The sequence below is a fragment of the Sciurus vulgaris genome (assembly GCF_902686455.1).
Source record: "Sciurus vulgaris genome assembly, chromosome: 15".
Lineage (NCBI taxonomy): Eukaryota > Metazoa > Chordata > Mammalia > Rodentia > Sciuridae > Sciurus > Sciurus vulgaris.
Genome location: NC_136476.1, coordinates 18,223,696 through 18,251,599, shown reverse-complemented (window position 1 = coordinate 18,251,599; position 27,904 = coordinate 18,223,696). Strand labels below are relative to the sequence as shown.

The 27,904-nt window shown below is 40.7% G+C and overlaps 1 protein-coding gene across 1 annotated transcript in view; it reads right to left on the bottom strand.

Moving 5' to 3' along the window:
- APBA1 (amyloid beta precursor protein binding family A member 1) overlaps window positions 1-27,677 on the bottom strand; it is a 149,094-nt gene extending 121,417 nt beyond the window's left edge. Inside the window, 1 exon segment of the mRNA XM_079112980.1 lies at window positions 27,271-27,677. The gene's annotated coding sequence lies outside the window, so the exon portion shown is untranslated.
- Window positions 27,678-27,904: the final 227 nt, after the last annotated feature.

The window sequence follows — 27,904 nt, the reverse complement described above, 5'->3', positions numbered from 1 at the left end:
ATGATGGGCACAGAGTTCCTGCTGTACACAGATGTATGCCAGGGAATGTACTGCCATTACTATCTTTCCCTCAACTCCACCCCTCTCCAGTCCTGGAAGCTCCAGCCAGAGGAACCAAGCACCACCCCCTACCCCTCCTGCAGCCTTTGTGTGTATGTTCTTTTTCTAGAAAAGCCCCTCTACGTGGTCTCTACCGTGGCTACCTGATATCCACCCAATTCAAGCATGCATCCTCTTGTGAACTTTCTGGGACCCCTTGTCTGGGCTAAATGCCCCTCTTGGGGGATTCCAGAGCCCCTAATATGTACCTCCATTGGAGTCACTTTTTGTTCATCTGTTTATTTTTCTCTCTTTTCCACTAGACTGAAAATTCTTCCAGGTCAGAGATGTGGTTTCCACCTGGAACCCTAAGCTCAGGGTTTTACAAACAGTGGATGCTCCAGTTCTTGTTTGCCTGAATGGCTTTCTTTCTGTCATGTCACTTTTCTTCAAAAATATGACTTTCAGCCATTGAATACTACTTCCTTGTGTTATAGGTTCTGTGATTTATTTAATTATTTTTAAAAATTTTTTTACTCTTAGAGTCCCTTGTTAGGAAGGGGGGAGGTATCATAAATAATTTATGGAGAATATCCTAATAATACATGAATCTTATTTTTTAGGAATAAAATTTACAAGGTAGAATTGTTAGTTTTGAACATCTTAAAGACTTTGATTTACATTGCCAAAGGGAAGGGCATGGTATCTGTAGATTGCAGCCTTCCTCCTAGGTATTTATTACTACAGTACTTCTAAATGAATCAACAAAATAGCTGGGGCTAATGTCTTTCCCTGCGAAATGGATTCCACTGAAGAAACTCAGCAGTTTCTATGCTTCCCAAGCTGCAGAACCTGGGGCTTTGATGACACATACTCCTGACACCTGCAGGGGTGGGAAGGGACAAGGCTGCTCAGAGAGCTGACTGTGAATCAGGGGTTCCTGCGACTCAATCTTGTGACTTAGAATCAACTTTGCTATCCCTCTGTTTTGGCTCAGTGATGTTTTCCTTTCCCTGGTTGTTTTTCTAACTTTGTCTTATTAGGTAATAGGACTACATATATATATATGGACTACATATATATATATATATAGGACTACATATATATATGTAGCATATATGTGGTGTGTATATATATATGCAGCATATATGTAGTGTGTATATATATATATATGTGTGTATATATATACGTATATATATACACATTTCTTTTTTCAGTGCAGGAGATTCAACCGAGGACCTCACTCATGCTAGGCAAGTGCTCTACCACTGAGTCACATCTCCAGCCCTTATTAGGTGATATGAAATGGGTGATATTCAAACATTTTCCCTATAAAAATAGTCACTCCTTTCTATTTATATACATATGTACATATGTATGCATACATTTGTGCATCACCAAAGAAATATTTTATTGATTAAGCAAAAATATCCACCTACCAAATATCTTAAAAAGTAGTTTTACATGAGGATGAACTTCCAGATGCTGTTCATAGCTGGATGTGGGGAAGCACACCTGTAATCCCAGAGACTCAGGAGGCTGAGGCAGGAGGATGGCAAACTCCAGACCAGCTTGGGGAACTTAATGAGACCCTGTCTCAAAATAAAATGTTTAAAAAGGGCTGGGGGTGGGACTCAGTGGTAGAATGCCTACATGTGTGAGGCCCTGGGTTCCATCCATAGCACCAGGAAAAAAATGATTCATTTCATTCAAAAATATGTGGACCTGGGTAAGAACCAGCTGGGTCTACTAGGTATAGAGGAGTGGACACAGGGTTCTGTATTTTGCAAAGAACTCCCAGAATCTTCTGAGCTTTCTGAAGTTTGTGAACTATTACTAAAGAGCCTCACTCTGTTCTGCCTATAACATAGCCATTGCCTCCCCAGACACACATCCCCCTTCCTTCCACTATAAAGGAATGCCTTTGCTTCCACGTGCCTTTTTATTGACAACTATACCAGCTTCATTCTGAGTTGAAAACCTGAGTCAGCAGAATAGCCTAATTAATAAATTGATGGCTTTAAAAAAGTCTTTCTGGACAGAGATAACTTGCACAAAGTGAATGACTTTATTGAGCTCTTACTGAAACCCAGGGGAAAGAGACCCTGTGAGGTTTCTAGGAACAAAAGTTTAAACAGAATAAAGGGTCATCATAATGCTTTGTAGTTGATGTGCTGGTGTTACTCTTATTTTAGGTAATATGCAAAACATTTAAAGAACTTTACACATTTCTTGGCTGGGGCTGTAGCTCAGTGGTTGAAGTGCTTGCCTCGCACGCATGAAGCACTGGGTTCTATCCTCAGCACCACATAAAAAAGTAAAGATATCGTGTCCAAGTACAACTAAAAAATATTTTAAAAAAGGAACTTTACACATTTTTATATGAGGGAAAAAATAAACTCAGTTTATCTGAAGAAAATATTACACTACTGAGTAGTTATGGTGCATAGACATGGAGATAGTTGTGAAAGTGACAGGGAACTGAAGAAAGGCAGGGAGTACCCTGGGCTGAACCAGTGTGTACCATGTGAAACCCATCTAGTTTCTTGGTTTTCTACTGAAAACTACTTCCCTACACCCAGCACCAGAGAGAATGGTTTCCCTCAAGACCACCATGAAGTGGATGGCCAAGGCTTTGGAAAGAAGACAGGAGAGAGTTTATAAATTAAAACCAGTGGGACAATGCAAGTAAGGAGTTATGGTTAGCTCTGGAGGGAAAAATTACATGTGAAAAATGTTACTCAAAACTATTTTTTAAAAAATGATATCATTACTTAAGTAGAATATGACCTTGAAAAATAAATATAACCTAGGAAATAAAGAATGCTTATCCTTTAGTTACTCAAAATGCAGCTGGCTAGCCAGTCTGTGAAAATTTTTATTTAATCTAAGCTCTTTATATTTTGAATGACTACACAAAAGGCCCAGAGAGGTCAACAGATTTGGCCAAGGCAACACAGTTTTAATTCACATCTCTAGATTTCACGGCAAAACCCTGGTGTGATAGCAATGCAGGTTATCACCAGAACAGGTCCAGCTAGAGAAATCCTTTTGTCCCAAGTGACTCTGCAAACACTCTCTGTTCCTCTTAACTAATCTAAAATAAAGTACTTCAGATTTGCTGTGCTGAAGGCAACTGCTAAAGGAGTCTAGGGGCAAATTAGAAAACATTGATCGCAGTTTCTCCCTCTAGAGTGAGAAATTAAATCAACCAAGTGAGATCAGAACAGCCCAGCTGCAATGGCAATGCAGCCCCGGCAAAGCCCAGCATGGCATGAGGAGCAGACACTGGGCAGCCAGCCTGCTCCCCAGGAACACAGATTCCAACCTCCAAAGCTGTTCTGTGACCTCACAGACCCTGCCACCCTAAGCCAGTGCACGCCTGATTGACCAGTGGTTTTCTTTGTGAGTATGTGCCAACTCTATATGGGAAACCTGAGGCATCTAGGGTCATGATGTTCATTATCATTTGAGGTTCAACTCACAGAATATCCTCTGCTGGAGGTTTTCTTAATCTTCTCACCTTCGCTGATTTCTCCTCTAAATTCCATCCAGAATTTCTGGATAGAAGAGGCTTTGAGGTGGCAATCTGGTTATATGCTTTAAATAAAAGGTTGCAAAATTTCTATAAATGCTTTTACCGATATTTTACAAAGATTGAGAAGAACATTGTCTCTCATTGGGAATGTTATGTTGAAGGATGGGAAGACATGGTGAACTTGGGGGGAGCAGAGAACTCCTCCCCTGACCACCTTTGGTATCATCTCTTCTCTTCCCCTTTAGTCTTTACAGTACAGCGTAGTATACACATAGTCTGTCTGCTATAATATGATACCTGCATTTGGGCAAAAGCAATTTTATTGGAACTTCACAAATTATAAGTATATAGGATGATATATAAGACAGAGGATTTTCTCCTTTTTAAAAATTTTTTTGGTACTGGTGATTGAACACAGGGGGGCTCAACCACTAAGCCACATCACCAGTCCTTTTTTATATTTCTTTTAGAGACAGGGTCTTGCTGAGTTGCTAAGTGCCTCGCTAATCTACTGAGGCTGGCCTTGAACTTGAAATCCTCCTGCTTCAGTCTCCCAAGTTGCTGGAATTACAGGCATGTGCCACCACACCTGGCATAAGATAGGGATTCTATCTTTCTGTACACCATCGTACCCAGCACTTAGCATCATGTTAGCATATACAAAGCACCAACTACTTGTTGGATGAATGCATGATGGTTGGACACCTGGATGGATCAATGAATTGATGGGTGGACAAGTGAATAAGAAATCTGTGGTTATTGAAAACTGCTTTTAGGAAATCCATTCTTTCAATAGGTAAAAGGAGAATTCAGAAATGGAGTTCCAGTAACATCTGAGTTCTATCTCTTACAGAAATTTTGATGAGATTTTTATAGATAAAAGGGCACAGTCAATCAATACCAAACACCACTAGGAAAGCTCAGTATTTGTTAACATGCCACTCCATGTTAAGGGTATTTCCCAACCTCCACCCATCATGATATGCACTGCAGTACCCACTCTAGTGACAATGTGACAGTATGTGAAGAATGCACTTGGAGCAGCATTTTTGTCTAAGGATGGTGCTGATTTCTGAGTAAGATTAGATCATTATTAATAAAGGCTACATGAAGGACACCATATGTGTTAGTCAGCTTTCTGTCACTGTGACAAAATACCTGAAACAAACAATTTAAAAGGAAGAAAGATTTATTTTGGCTCACTGTTTCAGAGGTTTCAGTCTGCAGTCATTTGTTTCTATTGTTTTGGGCTCATGGGGTGGTAGAACATTATGGTGGGGAATTTATGGTAGAACAAAGCTACTTGCCTCATGGTGACCAGAAAAAGAGGGGGGACCAGGACCCCAATATTTCCTTCAAGGGCATACCCTCAATGACCTAACTTCCTTCCACTAGGCTCTAATTCCTAAAGGATTCCTCCACCTCCCTATAGTGCCACCAAGCCTTTAACACATGGCCTTCAGAGGATATTTCAGATCCAAACCATAATCATCTTTCCCAAATTATGGATGTGCATGTCCATATTCATGTGCTTTCTGGAGACTTCAGCCATTGGAGGAATGTCTATATTTTTCTGTTTCACTTTTTATAAACCAATCTAATTCTTCAAAGTATAAGCAGGGGCTATATTTTGCATTTATCTATGCAATAAGTAACATGGTATTTCATCCTCACAATAACTCAGTGCTGGTTTGACTGCTAAGTATTTTGAGGTTTTGAAGAATTAAGTAAATTTGGCCAAGGTCATATAGTTAGTGTGGGGAGGCAGGGGAATCAAACCTAGGTAGTCTGATTTTAAGCCAATGCTTTTAAGCATTTCACTAGAGCCCCTACAGTGCTCACAAAGTGGTAGGTTTGCAATTTTGCATGTTCCTGATTTCCTGTAAATATGTCATAACTGAAATAAGATGGAAAGGGAGAGGGAAAAGAGTGGGTGGGGGAGAAGGAAGAGAGGAGAGAAAACAGAGAAAAGCTAGTTTGGAAGTAGATCTAATTTGATTCTTGCTCATTTTATCCTATTTCTCAAAAGCCAGTTAACTGCAAGAGTGTTTTTTATAGCCAGGCACATGCCTAATTGTATCGTAGTCAGGCTTTGACCCAGAGTTGTGGATATCTGTAGCCCTAAATGGATTTTTTCCCCCACTTCCTTTAAAAAACAAACCCACATCTGCCTGTGGGTACCATTCTCAAAATGCAAGTTCTAATATAACAGTAGAGCTTTGCCTGACAGCAAAGATAGCCACGTATAAGCAAGGAGAGGGAAGCTATGGTTTCTGTTCTTAGCCTTAAGGAAATCATTTTAAATGCCTGGATGGCACGCGAGTATCTTGCTTGTCAAACCCTGTTGACTGACTGCAGCTTCCAGGAACCCTCTATGGAGGATTCCCAGCCTGAATCTTTTAATGGGTAGTGCTGTGAACAATTAGCAATGTCTGCCATGGGCATATAGTGTGGATGCTTCAAGTGTTCTAACACTGAGTATATATTTAAATATTAATTCCCTTACTTTGAATTAAGTCTTAGGAATCTTCCCACTGATCAGAGCACCACCTTCTCCTCATCCAACCTGAACTTAAGACAGAGAACAGGCACTGAGAAGGGAAGATGCACTTGGCTTGAGGGGTAAAAATCAATACGTCAGTAGCCACAGGCCTGTCCTGAGTTAAGAAACCCTGTCAGCCGGCTGGAGATGTTGTGCAAGGGTAGAGCACTTACCTAGCATTTGTGAGGCCCTGGGTCCCCAGAACTGCAAAAAAAAAAAAAAAAAAAAAAAAAAATCCTATTGGCAGCCATTAGTATCCTATTATTCTAGCTAAGCCCTAAATTCCTCCTCATAGTGGTATGATGTTTTCTGATTGGATGGGACTCTTAGTGAAGTCTGACTGTGGCACAGTTTTTTTTTGTTTTGTTTTGTTTTTTTTTAGCTATAGGAAATTTGCTGACAGGTCCCCTTTGAAAAACTAAAAGCGTGAAATGCTTTTCACTCCACTGAATGGTGTTCCACATGACACACCAACTGAGCCTACAGAATCCTGTGGGCTATATAAAATACCTTCAGCTCCCTACTACATCAGCTTCCTATCACCCTCTCTGTCACCTTGGCAGCTTTGTGGGGTTGTTCTTAAGCAGTTAAATAAAACCAATGCCTATTAGGAGTTCAATAGTCATCCCTAAACTGAATAGCTGAATTGTTGTACAGACTCCTGATGGGTATTCTGACCTGGATCCATCTTTGACATGCCTCCATGAGCCTCTGACATCTTATATAATTTATAGTCACTCATTTCCTTAGCAGCAGGTGACAGAGATCAAAGATGGCCCCAATCAGTGACACCACCAATATACCCTGTGAATGGCGTCATTTCCAGGCATCCTTTTCTGGCATGGTAATTTACTGACACATCTGACCTAAATCAAATTCAGGCTCATGACAGGCCATTTAAATGGCCAGAGTGTCAAATGCATTTCCCCTCACCCTGCCCTGCAATTTATTCACCTTGGAATTATATGTTAGCATGACCACTGCCATTATTTTCTGTCGCAAGCAAAAATAAGTTCAGCCACTGAGATTCATAGAAAACATCCCTGACATTTACCTTAGTGCATCCAGAAAGCTTAGCTCGCTCCATTTCTCTGGGGGTGGGGGTGTGGACCAAGAGTCCTGCCTACTTCAAAAAAGTTTCCTGGTACAAAGGGACAAATCATTTTGTTAGGGAAATATACAGTCTTTAGGTGTGTTGGAGACTGGATTGTGTAGAACTTCTATACTTCAAGGACAATTATATTTTTGCCTTTTGAAATCTGGTATCAGTATAAGAAAGCAGAGCCATGACTAGCCTAGAACTGTAGCAGACACTCAATAAATATTTAAGGAGTGGAGGAAGATCCTGCAGCAAGATTTATTCCCAAAAATGCCTTAGGGGAAAAAGAGAGAGGACTGAGAAGAGCAGATCTGAATTCAAATCCTGCCCTGGTTGCTTTTCAGCTGTGTGAGCCCTGTCTAGTCCTCTCAATCACTGAGGCTTAGTCTCCTTGTGGGTTGAGGATAAGGACCATGACGTTGCTTCCCTCTCATAACTGCCTAGTGTCAGGGCACATGGGGCAGGCAAGGACATCAGTGAATGAGGGACCACAGCCCAGGATGGTCTAGTTGGTTCAGAGTTCTTGACTGAGGGCCAATGTATGAAGCGTCTTCATAAGACTACAGTAGCCTTTTGCAAGCAACTGCTGTCAACTGCTGCAAACATCCAAGGATCTCTCTTTAGTGCTTTTCAAGTTATTTAAACAAGAGAAAAAGGAGAAGCTACAGTTCCAGTTAACAGAGAGACCTCTTCTGAGAGCCTGTGGGCAGCTAACCTGGCCCTCAGTACATCCAGGAGAGCCTCAGTTTGCTTTCTGATTTAAATGAGCAGATATACCAAGGAAGAGAAACAGTGGCAGGCGCTTATAGCTAAACTCCCCTTTTAGGCGTTACGGGGGTCCAAGCAAAGAGTGATTTCTTGCACTTCCCACCTGTTTCTACTGCAGCTCAAAGAGCCCTCTTCTTGCGGAGGACTTATGGGGCTCCCCTCCCTTGAGAATTAGCCAACAAGATGGCGATGTGACATCCTAGCAAACTAAACCCAGGCTTGTGGACAAAGGAAAATACAATCTGGGCATTTGCACATTGTAGGCAAGTTGCCTGCCACAATCTTTCCTCGGGCTCAAGGTTTTTTCCCACCCCTCCTTCCCAGTCTCCTCAGCCCAGATTCCCACGCTAATAAAGTGGCAGCAAAGCCACAGATGTGTTCTGTGCTCTCCTTTGGAGCTCTCTCCTTCTCCCCTATTGGCTTTTTCTTTCCATTCAGGCTGTTTTCACATTGGCCCCACTTCACCCACTATGGATGGCTCCTTCTTCTAATTGAAGACTTAGTTTTTTCCCCGACCTCCTAAATTTCCTGCCTTAACTTGCTTTCTCAGCCCCTTCAGTTATCAAAGCGAGGTAGGATACATGCGAGCCAGAAGCTGTCACATTCATTTAGAACAAATCCCATGTAGACTCACAATATATGTTTTTGAGTGAATGAATAAATGAAGCCAACAAATGAAGAAAAGGAAAACCAAGCTTTATAGAAACCCTGAGTGTTAACGGATATGACAACTGGGATTTATTTTAAATCTATTACTGCACTACGAAATATCCCTTCATTAATCAGACTCTGTTTTTAAGAATTCTATCTTCGGCTCCTATATCTCAAGTAATTATACTAAAATGGTGTTATAAGAGTTAGCTCAAGAAAATTTTCCAGCAAATGAATGAGATTTAAAAGGGAAAAATCATCATAAAAGAGATTTCTAATTACATAGTTTAAAAAACTACCAGGGGTTCTGTCGCAACTATGCCCTGCATTTCATAAAAGGTCTTAGGTAGCAGCAGCTTTCATGACCCACCTCCTCTCAACCAACAGATGATCTGATGTTACAACATGTGGTCCAGCGGAATCACTAGAAGCACTGGCCCTAGAGTGTGCACTAGCCAGCTGCACCCCCAGAAAGTACTCAGTCTCCCTGGGCTTTCCTCTCCTCATCTTCCATACGGGGGTGATGGTACCTAACAGATGTGGGGAGGACTCAAGGACATCATCCAGCACACAGTGAGAGCATCATTTAAATGTCAGCCAGTTTCTTTCTATTTGTATAATGCTCTTCTATCAGGTCAGTTGAAGAATGGCTGCAATTTTCAATCTCTCCAGCAGTGAGTCACAGTCCCTTCTTGTGTGTTTGCAAAATAAACTCCATTTAATGCCGCGAGCTCTGGTTCTTCTCTCCTACCTTCTGCCAGTGAAAGAAAAAACTGACCAACCCCAATAAAAATATAATGAAACACACACACATATTTATCCATCCATATGTACATATCAGGGCTGGAGATACGGCTCAGTTGGTAGAGTGTGTGCCTTGCAAGCACAAGGCCCTGGGTTTGGTCCCCAGTACCGCAAAAAAAAAAAAAAAAAAAAAAAAAAAAAAAGTTTCCATATGTACATATAACATATGGGTGTGTGTGTGTGTCTATGTGTGTATAAAAAGCATGTTTATCATGCTTCTCCTCCACAAGACTAGGAGGTCCTATAGGAGGTGGGAGATGAAAAAGGCTAATGTTTGTTGAGTGATTACCATATGACAGATCCTGTTTTAAGTGCACAAGAAGCCTATATAGTAGTCAATACATCTTATTTATTCTGACTCATTCAGCAAAGACTTGAGTGACGTTTACTGATGAGCATTACACACTATATGGTCTAGTGGTTAAGAATGCCCCTGCCTCATCTATCTATTAGCAATGTGACCTTAGACAAGTAACTTAATCTCTCTGTACCCCAGTTTCCCCACAGGCGAAAAAAGAACAATAGGAATAACAAAAATTACAAGAATAGTACTACATGCAGTTGTTATAAAGATGAGTTGAAACATGGAAAGGGCTTAGAACAGTGCTAGATACACAGTAAGCTTTCAGTAAATTTTAGGAAACTCCTTGGGTCCATTTTAATGGGGGAAATAGTACCATATCTCTGAAGTAAAATTCACCCCATTTTTCTTTTTCTGGTAGGAAAACTTAAAGAAAAGGTAAAAGTTTGGATTTACATAAAAATCTGAATTATTCTTGGAGTAGCCAAGAAAATAAAGGAACGGTCATTTGGTGCCTGGGGTGTACCTACAATATCCAGAGGAAACTTTTGATAACTTAGCATCAACCTGTGAATTATGTTGTTTGGGCATAATATGTCTCTGGAAAGGCCTGAGTAATCAAATCCATTAGACTTGAATACTCACTTGTTTATTCATTTATGCACTTGTGTTCACTCAACAAACATGTTGAGCATCTACTATATGAAGGACACCGTTCTAGGAACTGGGGACTCCCTAGAGCAAAACGAAGTCCCTGCCCTAGACATCAAACAAATGCATACCATGTCAGGTGGTGATAATATATATCAAATCAGTAAATCTGCATTTGAAAAATTTCCTATTCCTTAAAATACTAAAAGCAAAGGGGAAAGACAAGGACAAAAATAGTTGCCCAATCAATAATAATCTGTTAAGTCAGTTAAATTAGTTACCCCAAACTAAATGTGATGGAGAGTAGAGCTTGAAGCACAAGAGAACAAGGGAGGGGTGTGTACCAGCTTCCCCCATTCCTGCCAGGGCACAGAGCACCCTAGAGAAAAGCAAACCACTTCAGAGACCCATCCAGCCTTGGCTTTGGGTCCCAGGTTCCTCATCATTCCCTAACCCCAATTGAGCCAGCTCCCTCCAACTTCAGGCTTAGCTTTGCCAGGTCCCCACACCTCAGACCGGATCTGCTACTTGAGGGATTTCTGGAATTCCAGTCTGATATCCAGGCCCTTTATCCAGATCCCCTTGACCACTGTGACCTGTACTATTTTCTATAAAAAGTGGACTTCTTCCCTCTTCATGAGATCTTGATGTCAACTAATGACTCTAATGGTTTTGCCCATTTTTGTCATACGCTGAGTCTACAGTCCTCATAAAGCTTGGGACTATTTGCCTTTCTCCTGCCCATCGCATCCTGAGATCCAAATCTAGTCTTTCATATAACCTTGGAGTGGACTGGGTTACTGACTGCCAACCTTTCCCAGCATTTCCAAATTGGGCCTGCCTCTGCACTGCTCATGGGTGTATGTGCCTGCCTTACCACTTATAATGCAACACCACCACAGCGACCAATCACATGGCCCAGGAATTTTGCTCTGCCCTGCTGGAGCTCCTGACCCTTTATTGAGGCTGCTCAAGAGATTTTCTGCTGGGGTAAACAATTGAAGTCATCATGCAGTACCTCACCCATATATCATAAGCCCTAAAAGGATGGATCATTATATTTTTAGGGTTTGACCTTTGCAATAGTTAACATCAAGCACCTAATATTATGTCCAGACTGTCACCTAGAGTTTTCCTGACCCTTCTGTATAGAATCATCCAGAAACATCTCTCTCTGTCATGCTCCAAATATTTACACAACTCTTATTATCAAAGTTTCTATTTTGACATTTACTTTCTGGTTTTTGTCTATCTCCTTGTGTTAGTTAGCTTTCCATTACTATAACAAACACCTAAGATAATCGACTGAGAAAGAAAAAAAAGTGGTTATTTTGGCTCACAGTTTTGGAGGCTTAAGTCCATGATCAGTTGGCCCAGTTGTTTTTAGGCCTCTAGAAAGGCAGCACATCATGCCAGAGAGCGTGTGTGCGGCAAAAAAGTTCACCTCACAGCCAGGAAATGAACAAAAGAAAAGAGAAAGAAGTGACCATGGTCTCAAAATTCCCTTCAAGGGCATATCCCCATGATCTAATACCGCCCAGTAGCCCCCATCCCATAAGTTCCCACCACCTCCCTACAGTGCCACAGGCTGGGGACCAGGCCTTTAATATATGAGCCTTTGGGGGGGACATTCCAGATCCAAAGGATAGCACTCCCCTGTGGGACCTTAAACTCTATGAGGACCAGGACTGTGTCTGCTTGGCTCATATTGGATCTGCTGAGCTTAACAAAGGGCTGACACATCACAGGTCTCAACACGTATCTGTTGCGTGACCATCGCTCAACAGACAGTGGCTTCTGGCTGACTGACACAAGGGTCTGCCTTGATTCAGCCCACACCTGAGCCAAACTCACAGTGAAGTGGCTTCTAGAAAGACAGTCTCAAAGTTAACCTCTCCATGGACTGTTCTTTATTTTCTTTCTCTAGCCACAGCCTGGCGTTCTGAGCAGGGAACTGATTCTCTTGCAGGGATTTCAAATGTGGTTTCTTTACCCCAGTCCTTATTTTTCTGGACTAGGAAGAGCAGCTGCTGTCTTCCTTACTTTTCAATGCTGCTTCTAGATCATTCTTTTCTTGTTCCCTAAACCCCTTCAGCTTTTTCAGCAATCCAACCCCCTCTGAGTCATGCAGTTTCATTCTTTGGGCTCTGGATCTTTCTTCCATCATAAATCTTAATGATGCCAATATACATGTAGATGATACTACTCACACTGTGACTTCTAACCTCCTTGAATTCTCTACAGATCTTGTTCTCATCCTATTTCAGCTACTCTGTCCAGCCTTCAACCTTATCATGAGCTATAACTTCATTCTCTAGGAACTCAGCAGAGGTGAACTGAGCTCATATAATGGAAGTCCTGTCTGTCCATTACAACTGACAACTCAAAATATGTTTTTTTTTTTAAATTTGTTCTAATAGTTCAAACTATTTGTTTCTTTACTGGAATGAAGATAGTTTTCTCCTCAGCAAACAACAACAACAAAATCAGGCTAAAGTAAGATAAAGCAAAACAAACAGACAAAAAATAAAACAAAAAACCCACAAGAGTTTCTAAGTACTTTCAACATAGTTGTGCCTATACAATATACTTCTGGAAATTGCAGTCAGAGATAATTTAAGAAGAAAATGAGATCCATTGATCATTAGATGAGCTGTTTAAGAGTATTTAGAGTGGCACACTATTGGTTGATAAATTGTATGAGCTGATAACAGGGGACATTTGATTTTTTTCTTTTTGTCTTCGGCATCCATTCATCCTACATTCTATGGCAGTACCTTTGAGATCCACCCTTCCTTAATCTTGATCCACTGTGGTTCAGTGGGTCCCCACCAGGTCCCCTAAAGTCAAGCTTGGGAGCACAACATTAGTCTAAGGTCATCGACAGGACACGTTCCCTTCATCATAGTAAAGGTTCTGTGATGGGAAGGTGACCAAACCAGTCAATAAAACTTCTACTGTGGCTTCCAGGAGATTCTGTTTGACACTATAACTGACAACATGAGAAGCCTCTGCATCCATCTGCATCAGTGAGAGGAGGACCATCTGAAACTGTGGTCAAAGAGAAGGAGAATTCCAAGATGGAGAGGGAAAAGCTGGAGTTGGAGTTAAGGAGCATTTAGATGAAGTCACACCTTGGACCCTCAGTTATGTGCTCTCTGAAAGTCGAAGGCAATTTCGCCACACTGTTTCCTTTTCCTGAACAAAAAATATTTCCCAGGTTGCCTTGCAGATCGTTTGGGTCTCTACAACTGAACTCTAGTGAAGGAATATGGACAAACGTGACATAAGTCACTTCCAAGCCCTCTCCTACAGACATCCTATGAGATCATCCAGTACTTCTTCCCTTTCTATGGTACCCTGAGAGATGATCCAGAAAGAATAAAACAGAGTACAATAATAAACTGGATGCCAGGGAGGAGGTGGTGGAGCAGTGTCAGGGAAGACCTCTTTGTGAAAATGACATTTGAACAGAGACTTACTTTGCAAATAAAGTCACAGCTGTGGGGCAGAGAGAAGGAGAAATATTCCCAGTAGATGAAGGATCTAGTGCAAAGAAAGGGTTTGGCATGTTGGAGGAACAGAAAGGGAACAGTGTTGATGGAGTTTAGTAATGGGGGAAAATAAAGGGTCCCATGGTTGAGGCCAGATAGGAAGGGCCAGGGGTCCAGGCAAGACATGATGCCTTGGACCAGTCATAGCAGTGGATGTGGATGGATAAGAAGTGTGAAAATTCATGGTGCATTTTTGGAAGTAGCACAGACTTCTTGGTTGAAAATTAAGGAAGAAAAAGGGAGAAAATCAATAACGTCTCCCCAGTTTTTGGCCTGAATAACTTAGATGGAGATGCCATTTAATCAGATGATAAGAAAAGAACCAGTGTGGGGAGGAAAATAACAGGACTCCCATTTTTGGACATGTTAGTTTGATTTGCCTGTTAAGCCTCCACGCAGAAGTGTCAACATAGACATCAAGGGTCATGTCACAGTTTACTTCCTCTAAAGCATGGCAATGACGATGAGGATGGCAGCTAATATTTACTGAATACATACTACATGTCAGGTTCTATGTGAGATGCTTTACATAGAATTCTCATTAAATCTAATGATATGCCTGTAAATTTTACAGATGGGGCAACCAAGGTTCAGATTCCCTTGTTGACAATAACATGGCTTCTTAGATAAAACAGTGGTAGAGTTCTACTTTATATGGAAGGAGATCTTGTCACACATAGGCACTTCAGGGGAAGGACAGTATCTTTTCATTCTCTGCATTCCCAAAGCACACAGTAGAATAATTGGTACTCAGAAGATAATCAATCATTAGTGCTTGAGTCCATTGCTCATGGCAAGAGGAGCAATGATGGACATGAAGCCAGACTCCCGCTCTCGTTTCCTTTTCTCTGCTCTTTTGCCTCCTTATCCTTCAGTTCCAAGTAATGAGTCTCTTTCCCACTAGTTCACCTTCCTCCTTCATGAGCAATCGGAGCCCTGCATATGCAGCTGTCATTACCGTTTTGGAGCATGAAGTCACCGGAAACAAGGAGAGACAGGGGTCTCAGTTTACAGCTTTCATTCAGCATCTCATCTGACTCACGGGTTCCAACGGGGCCTTTCGGATAACTGAGGTAGTCTGTAGGGCATTAGAGCTAAAATTCATTTTGGGTTCCCCTACCACCCGATTCAGGTAGTTTCCAAAAAGAGCTGAAATCATATGAGATCCTGACTGAATTGGATTCAAGCAATTCAAACTGGGAATGGCTTTTCTATTTATCTATGGCCAAATGTTTTAGGTCAATCTTCCACTCAGTGAAATAGAAAAAGAATAACTGAAAAACAATCACTGTGTCCCCCACCTGCCATTTTAAGAGAAATGAGGTTACTGAATTAAATGAAGACCCCCACAGCTTCTCTAAAGAGGACCACAAGGAATCATCTTGGTATTGGAAGGTTGGGGTGGAGGTGCTACTTATGCCTCTGGGCTGCCCTTTCCCTCTATCTTCTCTAGACTTCCCCTTGCCAATCTCTGAAGCCACAGCTCAAACAACACCTCCTCCAGCATCCCAAATGGCCCTCGGAATGCTCCTGGGGTGCTTTTCTGTGTTGTTTCTATACCCGCACTCATTCCCGTCTTAATTTTAAATGATGAGTTACCTACCTTCCTCCCTCCCAGGCTATGAGCTCTTCTTGGAGAGGGACTATGCTTTACCCCTCTTAGAAACTCCAGAGCTTAGCTCAATTCCTGGCAGATACAGTGAGGTTCAAATAAACAGCAGTTGAATTGACTGGCAGATGGAATGGCATTGTGTTTGGCAGGGAAAACAGTATCTTATGGACTTGGGGATCTTAGTTCTAGTCCTGACTTGGAGCCAACTCCTTTATGTGCTCCAGGGTAAGCCCCTTACCCTCTCGGAGTCTGTTTGTTCATCAGCCAAAATAATGGGGCTGCCCAGCTCAGTTCTGAAGGCCTCGCTGCTCTGGCACTGAGTGATCTATCTGTGTGTGCAGATGGGAAAGCAACTGAGGATAATGCATTCACGCCGGTTGGCTCGACAAGGCCCTCATCGTTAATCACAATTCTCCAATCTGACAAAATCCCTCCCCAAACGATCTCAAAAGGATGCTACACACAATGAAGGAGAAATAATCACCCTCAATTTCCAGACAACTGTGTTCTAATGTCTGCTAATTGTGTCAGTCTTTTCCTGGCTGAGTACATACCCTGTGCTTCCCAAGCTTTTCACTCCCTGCCTTTCCAGGATGGGGGTAGGCAGGGGACACGGTGGGGTACCCAATAACAGCAGGTTTCTGCTCCCAGGCACACTGCAGACAGCTACATGGCACACAAAATGTTTTGCAGATTTTAATTCCCAGATTTGGTTGTAAGCTCAACATTAAGGCCAAAGGCCTAAGAGAAAGCTGATAGGTTGTTTTCAGTGGAAAGTTTTTTGCCAAGTGCAAATCTGAATAGACCCATGAAGGAAGTCCTTTCCCATCGTTGCCATGACTCCAAGATGGCCCTTGTACTTCTGTCCCAAACTGTGAGAGGAGGTGAAAAATGGCATGAGATGGTTTCCTCTAGAAACAGAGGCAGGGCATCAAGGAAGACAGGTGTACTGCATGTTAGGCTCCATCTCCTTAAGGTACAGCTTCTGATTTGAAGCCTTAATGATTTCCAGTTAGCTGCATTGCTCCTCTTTAATTTTGTCTTTTTTTTTTTCTCCTTCCTGTGGACTCCTGAATTCACAATTAACTCAAAGTTCTTCCAGTGGAATAACATTTTATACTTCCCAATTCAGAAAGTTAACAAGTATTTTTACATGTTTCAATGTATAAACGTTCCATCTCTCCTTAAAAGACAAGGACCACTCTATGTCACACAAGTGGTCAACAACACATGCCCAGTGTTGGCAAGCCCCGTCCTCAGGGCACCTTCTGCCTTCCCAACTGACCTGGATGCGATGGATGTTTTAAGTCACAACAACCAGTCCTTGCCTTGTGGCATCGTGGCTGGGAACAATTTTACAGAATGTATTCTCACTGAGTTATGTTTTCTTGCTAGTAAAAGTGATTTTTTAAATGAATACGTTCATCATTTTGGATAATTAGAAAGTCATTTACCTAAATTACCCCTATTCAAATTCTGAACAAGAATCTTCTGTCCCTCTGCATTTTATGCTCACAGTATTTTGTGATGTTTTCATTCCTATAGGTCACAAAGTTCATCATTTTTGTACCAAAGAAAATGATTTCTTATATAAGCTTTTCTTCCTATGGCTAAGAATAAAATTGTCCTGAATCTGAGAGCTGAACTGTAAATATGACCATATCCATTAAATAGGAACTGAGGTTTTCTATGTACATAGAAATGTTATGCTGTTTTATCAAATTAAATGAGATAAAATGATAAAAAGATTTGCAACTAAAAAGTGTTGTAAAACATGAGTATTAGTAATTCAAATCCTTTAGAGGAATTACACTGTTAGAAGACCATAACCCCTGCCTTTATAGTATCTATCCCTCATGATATCATATTCTTTTCCAAAGATAATGCATGTAAAATACAAAGAGCGAGCCTGCATTTCTGTTCCATTTGAAAGTCAAGCAACATTTCTTTCTTCTTGTTGGAATATTTGAAACCTGACAGAAATATACCTGTGCTTATCTATGTCTGTTTATTTATAATCCCTGGGAAGCATGACATTTTTCTTCTAGAATTGGTTTTTAAATCAGCAACCACACCATTATGCATACATAATATAAGATTGCTTTGATAGGAAAAATGCAGGGTGTGATACCTCACTTGCTTAGATCTAGTCATCACTGGAAAAATTTTTTTCAAAGAATTATAATCATAAGAATTATTAAACGACTATCAATGAGGGGCCAAAAGAACATGGATGGGACTACAGCAGGTGAGAAGCAGAGGCTCATGTATGAGCAGGGAATAGATGCAATGTGTGGATCAGGAAATTACAGGCAGTTAAAGTCAGCACATGCCCAGAACACAAGCATTATTTTTATGCACCAGTTTAAAAAACGATGGAGCAGAAAACAAAGGTTAGACCATTTGCTGAAAGGAAATTTCAAATGAGGTCAATTCTTTCACATTTCTATTGATCCCAATGAAAGCCAAAGTAGATAAGAGGGCTAGGATTTTTTTTTTAAATGAAGCGAAATAAACACAATTACTTTTCAAGAAGGAAATTTTTGTTTTATCAGATTTTTTCCTCCACGAAGGATGTATTATTTATGAAATCTGTTCAATATAGTTCTTTTAAATGACTTTTGACCTTGACTACCCAACTCTTATTTAACTTTCTATAGTTTCCAGTTGGACTGGGATTTTTCTGCTTCTGTGCAGCAACAGAGGTGTCAGATCTTCTGGCACTGGGTTCCATATGTTCTTTTACATATGTTGAGGAAGTCTTGACTCTTTCCTCCCCTTGGCTCATCACACCCCTGAGTTGGACCACAGGCTCTGGGTCTTCTTCCTGCTGGCTCTGTCCACTTTTTGCCCTTTGGAAACAGTCTCTGGGACTATCTATGCCACATCATGGTTGCAGCATGGACAAGGGCCACACAGCTCAAACCCTAATGTGACCACCGTCACTGGTAGGGAAGGTGGGATATAGTGCTGATTCTGATCCAGTAGGTTTCGGTAAGGCCCAAGAGTCTGTATTTCTGTTAAACTCCCAGGTGACATGAATGCTGGTGGCTCACATATGACACATTCTGAGGAACTGGGGTGTATAATCAGGTTCTCAGGCCCCCATCTCCTTTAGTGTGCCAAAAAATCAAACTATCCCTTGGAGGAACAGTCCCCCTTATTCATCTATGCAGGAGGTGATCAGAAGAAAGATAAATCAAGGAACATGAGAGAAATAGGGAATGAGAGAAGAATGACAAAAAATTATTGGATGCAATTAAAAAGGATGGTTGTGGTGAAGATAATATGATCAGGTACAATATGATTTGATTATATGATTTGGGATTATAATAATATATACTAATAATACAATTGAAGGTTACTGGTGACAATATGAACAAAATATTAATAGAAAATTCACCCAGCTGACAGCCCAAAGAGTTCTGAAAAGCGTTTCAGTCTTTTCTGATGAGCAGGCACTACCCAGACCAATCACATCATACTTTCTGATGGGGAAGCAGTGGTGAAGAAGTCTGTTGAAAGGCCAGAATCATGATTTGCTGTTACTAGTTTCAGTCTGTTGAAAGTCTGGAATCATGAGTTGCTGTCATTAGTTTTAGATAAGTTACCTAATCTCTCTGGATGTAAGGGTTCTTACCTGTCATGTGGGATGCTAACAATTAAAATTTAGCTTATGACCAGTGAGAGTGAAACCAAATGCTTGATACAAAGACTGACACAAAGCAAACACTGTATTCATGACAACTATTATAAATATTAATAATACAGGTTCTACATACATATATTGTTATTGAGGTAATGATATTGGTAACATGAAGCTGAAATATGAAGGCTCAAAAGATTTTCTATAAAAGCAGCCACTAAAAAGAACTCAAATAAATAAAAGTAAATAAAAAATAAAATTAGTGCTCTTATTTTTTAAAAATAAGGCTGACTTTGATGGTGTGGGTAATGTTCTATACTGTTGCCTTTTGGCCTAAGGTCTATTGTTAAATACCATGCAGGAAGTAAATAAAACAAATTCTTGTTGTTTAATATTTTCAATCTCTTTTTTCCCCTCCTCTTCTAGTTTGGTTCCCAAAGAAATCTGTACTTATTGGGGACTTCAAAACAGACTGAAGAAAAATCCATGTCTTCTGCCTTCCTGCTTATTAACAGAATCATGGCTAGAATGGCAAAGAGAGACTGATTTAGCCAGTTTTCCAAGACATAGTTTGGTGGATCACTAAATCATATGCCATTTTATGTCTATTGACAGTAATCTGAGGGTGGGTCCTTTGTCCTATGCAAAAAAAAAAAAAAAAAGGATATGGATTTAGTAATAACTATTTCCATTCAAAAACACGTTTGGTGTATTTATGGGTTCACAGATTATTTTCAGGTGAGTGAAGCTGTTTAAAAGTTCATACTGTCCCATGGGCTAGTGGTAAATGACACCAGCAGGATGCCTAAGAAGACAGCCTGTCCTAAGGACACAACAGTCCTAGGCTGGCTCCATTCACCTCCCAGGAAGAGAACTTCCTGCACACTAGTTTTCAAACTGTGTTCTGTAGCAATTCATGATTGAAGAAGTCTTTGAGCCTCGGTGGAGAGGAGGGAAAGCAAGGTTGGCAGTGTGACTCAGTGTCAGAGTACAGGCCCTGAATCCAATCCCCAGCACTGCAAATAGAACACAGTAGAAGTTACAAAGAAAGAAGAGAAGGCTGTGCCAATGGGACTCGACAAGCCCCACCCAGCAGACTTCTTTTTTTTGTTTGTTTGTGATACTGGGGATTGAATCCTGGAATGCTTTACCACCAAGCTACATCCCCAGTCCTTTAAAAGTACTTTTTGTTTTTAGATAGGGTATTGCTGTACTGCCCAAGGTAGCCTTGAATTTGCAATCCTCCTGCGTCAGCCACCTGAGACACTTGGATTACAGGTGTGCACCATTGAGCCCAGCTAGCAACTTCCTTTATACCTACTCATATGTTAGGGTTCTGCTAACAATTTTTTTTTAAATTACTAATGTAGAACTTCTCGTTTTGAGGCATCTAAATCCCTTCATTAGATTTACCTGTGTGTTCCTTGATGTGATTTTGCTGGAAGTCACTAAGACACAAACTCCCAGTGAATGAATAAGAAATGAGTTTCTCTCTCTTTTATATAAATGAGATTGTGCCTGCTGTGACAGTTAATGTGGGACCAGATAGCTTCAGACTTTCTGCTCTATTTTTTCAAATGTGGTTTTTATATCCTCACGGGCCAAGCTGACACTCAATGCACCATATCCATGTTCTAAGCATGTTACAAAGACAGGTGCACATCATCTTTTAAGAAGACCCCTGCCCCCTGAAGCCACACTCTGTTTATATCTCTTTGACATGCCCTTAGTCATACTGGCTGCACATAACTGCAAGAGGAACTGGGAAATGTAGTCTTCCCTACTCTGGTACCACATATCCAGCTAAATACAGATGTTCCTCAACTTATGATAGGTTTAACGATAAACCCATTTAAGTTGCAAATATGATGAGTTGAAAATGCATTGAGGACACCTAAACCTACCGAATACCCTAGCTTAGCAACACAGATTATGGGGGAGCATGGTTGTTGGCCCTCATGACTGCATGGCTGGCTGCTTTTGCCCAGCATTACAAGAGAGTGTTGTACCACAGAACTCTAGCCCAGGGAAAGATCAAAATTCACAATTCAAAGTATGATTTCTGCTGAATATGTACCATTTTTTCACCATCATGAAGTTAAATAACCATCAGGGAACTACCCTAAGTCCAGGACCCCTGTACTGGGTATTCTATACATATGGAAGTAGACAGCAGATATTCAGAGATACAAACTATCTTCCACCACGGTCGTTCTTCACATATGGAAGTGGACAGCAGATATTCAGAGATACAAACTATCTTCCACCACAGTCGTTCTTCAGTCCAGTGAACTGATTCAGAGCCTAGAACATGTGATTTTCTCCTTAAATCTTCCCAGAGCTAGGAGATGAGAAAGGGATTTAAAGACACCTCGGGAAGTGACAGTTGAAACGGCAGCAGCTGCTGAATTACGCGCAGCAGCTCTGAGACAGTGAGTGGGAGAGCAAATCAATATTTACAGTGCAATGCAGACCTTGGCTGTGGAGGAAAGGTGAAATTACACCCAGCACATTCTGCTTAAGGCATGGGAGGACAGACGCATTATAGGAAAATTCCCACTGACTTAGTTAAAAGTTTTAAAAGACATTTGAAGTCACACATTTTGTCACCTGGGAAATCTTGAGGCAGCATATCTCACTCTGCAAAGTACATATGAAGGAGGGACATGGCTCTTGCTCAACTTCCTTTGGGCCCCAGAGGGAAACTCTGGGGTGGGGGGAGGGTAAGGAGGCAGAGGGAATATGGCTGCCTTCTAGGTTTTTGTACCTTGAGTGGCACCTGATGTTTGCTGAACGTAAATCTATTTGCCAATGAATAAGTAAAGGGATGAGGTTGGTGGTCCAAGACACAGTCCTGCCTAGGGGCTTCAAGAGGATAGGATTCTTTTAAGAACCAGGAACAGAGTTTACCTGTCAGGAGAGGAGAAAGGGGTCCATGTATCCAGAGTAATCTTGGGCCTAGGGTGTACCAAGGAAAAGTTTCTAATGGACAACAGAGGACTCTCTAAAGCTCAGAGATCAAGCTTTCTAATTGGATTTTCTTTTCAAGTTCTATTTGTTTATATCCCATTCCCTGTTAGGGTTATTATTAGGGCATTTTATAGCTGTTTCAAAGTCTATTCAAACAAGTTGTCACTAACTTGTATGTCACCAAGTTGTATGTCACCAACATACAAATACTGTATGACTCCACTTATATGAGGGGCCTAGGGAGTCTAATTCAGAGAGTCAGTAAGTAATTCTACTACAGTGGTTGCCAGGGGCTGAGGGGTGGGAGAAAAGGCAGAGAGAAGTTGCTGTCTGGATGGACTCAAGTTTGGGTTAAGCAAGATGAAAGATTTCTGAAGGCAAAAGATGGTGATGGTCATACCACAATGTGAATATTATTGATGCCATTATGCTAGATTCTTAAAATAGTCAGAATGGTAAATTTTGGATTTATGTATATTTTACCAAAAATTTTCAAAACATAGTCTAAATATTAGTTGCCAGTTAGAGAACTGCATTTCATCCCAGCTATCAATATTTTAAAAGTGGTTTAGTCAGAGCTTATAACCCCTTTGCAAATACCTCAAAGACTTTTCAGTTATTTCTTGCCACTAACCCACAATAGCCAGGGTGCCCTCTGGGTTCTTCAGGACCTTCTCTCACTGTCTTGGAGACACTATCTTGAACTGACTCACCAAACCAACTCCAAATCACGCCCTCATGTATTCCCTCCATTGCCAAAGACTAGCACTCTTAAGCCAGCTTGCCAGAGACTGACAATTCACTAACTCTAGCTATCAACCTGGCATGTACCCATGGAGAGGACATAGAACTTTCATGAAAATTCCCCAAGAATGTGGTTCTCCAAGTGTGGTCCCCAGGCCAGCAGCACCAGGATTCCTGGGAGTGTGTTAGAAATTCTAGCAGATTCTCAGGCACTCTGCAGCCTCCTTCAACCAGAGCCTCTGGTGGTGGCACCCAGCCCGCTGTGTCTTCCCAAATCCTCAAGGGGATTCTCATGCACTTAGAAGTGTAAGCATCACTACTCTAAGGGTCTGCACGTCTAAAATGTTAAGAACCAGCACAGTTACCCTAAAAGGGGGAGGCCAGTCAGAAGGTCACCCAGTTTGAGTTTCTTTTCTAAGCCTTCATGAGTTTTTCATAAGACTGATCTAAGATGGCCTGGTAACATTCTGCAAACATCTAATTACAGCCCCTTCCTCCCTCAGGAAGCAGGACATCCACTGGTTTGTCTAGGGAAGCAGCCATGTCCTCCCTCTTCTTATCTGGTCTGTTGTCTTCTGGTAATGACCGTGACAAGGGGACATTTCACAATTCTGGCTGCCATGAAAGTTAGGACTCCTGTCAGCCCCCCTCCCTGTGTCTTCCTAGAAGAGTAAAGAAGGCCAGGAAGAGCAGAGTTGCAGCCATTGGTGATCTCCTGACAAGAGCTAAGGTAATTCTGTAGTAAGAACACCAGGTGCCAGGGGCGGAAAACCTCAGTTTGTGTCCAACTTCTGTCTCTTACTTGCTGGGCCACCCTGAGCCTCGCTTCCTCATCTGTGAAAAGAGGGTAGCAGGGTTCTTGTGAGAATTCAAAGAGGTGCAAATGAAAACACTTTAAGAGAAAGTAGCCAATGGTCACCGTCAGAATCCAGCCTTATCACCAGCTGTGTGCCATTTATAAAAGCTTCCTTGTCATTTGAGGAGACATTAACTCACCTTCCATCTTAGAGTGTTAATGTGAAGGATTAAGTGAGATAATATGTAAACAATGGGCAGAGTACACTTCCTAAAATGTGGTAGAAAAAAAAAATCACAAATGATTAATACTAACAGCATTACAAAGCTTATAGCTAATAAATATCAGGTATTCCTGGTGTTTATGGTTTGGATCTAGAATATCCCCTAAAGGCTCATGTTGAAGGCTTAGTCCCCAGTGCAGCAATGTTCTGGGATGCAGCTGTTGGGACGTGAAGGGATCGTGAGGGCTCTGACCTTATCAGTGGATTAATCCATAATGTAATGGCACCATCAGGAGGTGGTGGAAACTGGAGGTGGTGGGGTCTAGTTGGAGAAAGTGGGTCACTGATGGTTGGCTCTGGAAGGATGTACTTTGTCCCTGGCCCTTTCCTTGCTCTCTCTGTGCTTCCTGGCTTCCATGAACTGAGCGACTTTCCCCCACCTTCCCTTCCACCATGATATTTTGTCTGGTCTCAGGCCCAAAGCAGTAGAGTCAGCTGACCAAGGACTGAAACCTCCAAAACCATGAACCAAAATAAATCTTTCCTCCTTTAAGTGATTTTTCTTAGGTAGTTTGTCACAGTGATGGAAAGTTGACTAACACATCTATAATTTTACAGACAAAAAGAAAAGCTGGCAATACAATAGTATGTGCAGAAGGTCCCCATATCTTTAATGTCAACAAGAAGATGCAAGCTATTGAAAGCATTAGCTAAATGTGAACAATACAGAATATTCACCTTCTGGGAAAGTTTCAAACAAAAGAAGTTAATATATTCCAAAAATCCAAAGATGTTTAAATTCCTCTCTGATCAGAGCAGTTTCTTATTTCTTTCAACAGAGTCCTTCAGATATAGTAAGATGATACTACATATCCACAAAACAGTAAACAATGTTTTCAAACTACTTCATATCTACTGCTTGAGAGAAAACAAGATACTGAAAATCACCAGAAATGCAGGAAGACGTAAGTTTGGAATTCTCCCTGACCTTGTGCTAAGGAAGATGTAAAACCACTCTTACCTCCCCAGCCTGCCTCTGCTGGCTTGAATGACTGGGTATAACCACCTGTTGTCAGTTAGTGGCTAAATTACATGAATTCTGATAACTCCTTCCAGATTAGTTGTCACAGTATAGCTAAATGTTTTGGGTGATGGCATTAATCTGTTTTGACAGATTTTACTCTCTGAAGAGTAGCAGATTCATAGGAACTTTAAAGTGATTTAACAAGTGCAAAGAATAAAAGAAATGGAAGGAGTTGAACTGAGACTACCTCTGACAGAGGGCTCTCTTCTCCAATATTAAAAAATTTAAAAAAAATTACACTGTAATCTCCTTTGGTAGTGCTAGAATCAAACAATCCCAAGAGACAGGCAGTTACTCTTATCTAGGACTCACAAACAAAACTACTTTCCCAGAGAGACTCTACTACATTTTTCAAAGTCTGTTCCAACTCCCTCTCATTCCCAACAAAGTCAGACTCCACAGTAAATCTTGAAATTCCTAAATTCAAGTGTTTGTAACTGATAACTACCCAGCCATATAACTAGTAACAAACAAACCAAGCTTTGAAACAATTATGTAGTCTATTTTGGTATAGAAAAACAACCATTTGCTCATCAAAAATTGTATTTATTAAACACCAATTATGACAATATGTAAGATAATTTATCAATTATTTTTCTTTGCAATTAAAAACTGAGAAATGATTAATATTCCATAAAATTAATTCTTTTAAAATGTATGTACAGTGGTTTTCAATATGTTCACAAAATTGGGCAACCATCACCACTATCTCATTCCAGAAAATTTTCATCACTGCCAAAAAGATAGGTACGCCCTTTAACAGTCCACTCCTATTCTTCTTCCCCCATAAGAAGAAACCAGTCTACTTCCTGTCTCTGTGGCATTCCTTCATTCTTACAATGTGTGAGCACCAGGTATTGCTTTAGGCAACAGGGGACAGATTACTTAAATGTTGTCTCTCCTAATAGATTTTTTTCTTTTTTTAAACCAGGGATTAAACCCAGGGGTACTTAACCACTGAACTACATCCCCAACCTTTTTTATTTTTCAGTTTGAGACAGGATCCTGCTAAGTTGCTAAGGCTGGCTTTGAACTTGTGATCCTCCTGTATCAGCCTCCCGAGTTGCTGTGATTATGAGCTTTAGCCACCATACCTGGATCCTAATGGAATTTCTATTCTAGCAAATCTGCCATTTTTCACAAAATAAAAAATGTTACATATTTGGTAACACATAATATATACAAGAAAATAGGATACATTAGAAGATCCTCATACATAGTTTCACTTTCCATAGTTTCAGTTATCCATGATCAACTGTGGAAAATATTAAATGAAAAATTCCAGAAATAAACAATTTATTAACAATAAACAATAAGCAGTTCATAAGTTTTAAGTTGCATGCCAATCTGAATAGTGTGAGGAAAATCTCACCTCATCATGCCTGGGATATGAATTATCCCTTTGTTCAGTGTTTCCACAGTATATACACTACCCTCCCATTAGTAACCATCTCAGCTATCAGGTTGTCACAGTAGCACAGTGCTGTGATACTGTGTTCAAATAAAACTTATTTTATTTAATCATGACCCAAAGTGAAAGAGCAACGATGCTGGTAACCCAGACATGACAAAGAGAAGTTGTAAGGTGCTTCTTTTAAGTGAAAAGGTAGTACTTCTTAAGGAAAGAAAAGATTATATGCTGAGGTTGCTGAGATCCAAGATAAGAATAAATATTCTATTGGTGCAATTACGAAGAAGGAAAGAGAAATTCACACTAGTTTTGCTGTCACTTCTTAAACTGTAGTAGCTATGCCCACAGTACTTGATAAGTGCTCATTCACCTCACTTCATTGTGTAGGTATCGAATCATCTCACATCATCACAATAAGAATGATTACAACACAATAAGGTATTCTGAAAAAGTGTGAGGCCACAGTCACAAAACTTTTATTATAGCATATTATAACTGTTCTATTTTATTATTATTACTAATTTAGAATTTAAATTTTATCTCATTTATATAAAAATTGTTTTACATATATATGCATAAACGAATGTATATATATATATATATATAGATATAGAGAGAGAGAGAGAGAGAGAGAGAGAGAGAGAGAGAGAGAGAGAGAGAGAGTGTGTGTGTTTGGTATTATCTGTGTGTTTCAGGCATCCACTGGGTTTCCTGAAATGTACCCTTGCAGATAATGGGCACTACTGCATACTCATCTGGCAGACAAAGATAACAACATACACACAATATTCACAAAATCATAAAAGATTGCTGAACAGATTCAATCGGCTTTCTTACTATTTGAATTCTTCTATAACACCAGTATTGGGGAATTTCCCCCTTCTTTCCTCCTCTTTCTCTGGGAGGATTGTGAGAATCAAACCAAATAGCCAAAGAACAAGAGGTAGGAGGTAAAGCAAGGCCCAGGCCATGGACAAACTGGACAGTTGGCTCCAGAACAATCAGAAGGGGTTTCCTCATCTTGTGTCCACATGCCATAGTCCACAAAACAACCCTGGTGTAAGACCTCAGATTTCACAACCAAACAAGCAATTTCTGGCAAAGGCAAAAATCATCATCCAAAACAGCAGTTATAGTCAAAACTTCTGAGCACCAGTCGATGATAAATTTGTTTCAGACAGATCACAATAATGCAATTTTGCTTTTAAGTTTCCAAAAAAATAATATATATATATATAAATCCTGACATTCAAGGGCTGGGGAGATAGCTCAGTTGGTAGAGTGCTTGCCTCGCAAGTATAAGGCCCTGGGTTCAGTACCTAGCATGCGCGCGCGCACACACACACACAAAAAAAAACAAACAAAAAAAAAACTAAAATAAATCCTGAAATGCATTTTTTTCTCTGAAAATTTGAAGAATTTAATATAATTATTTTTTTCCTCTGTGTTTCTTTCCTTCTATGCAATTTTT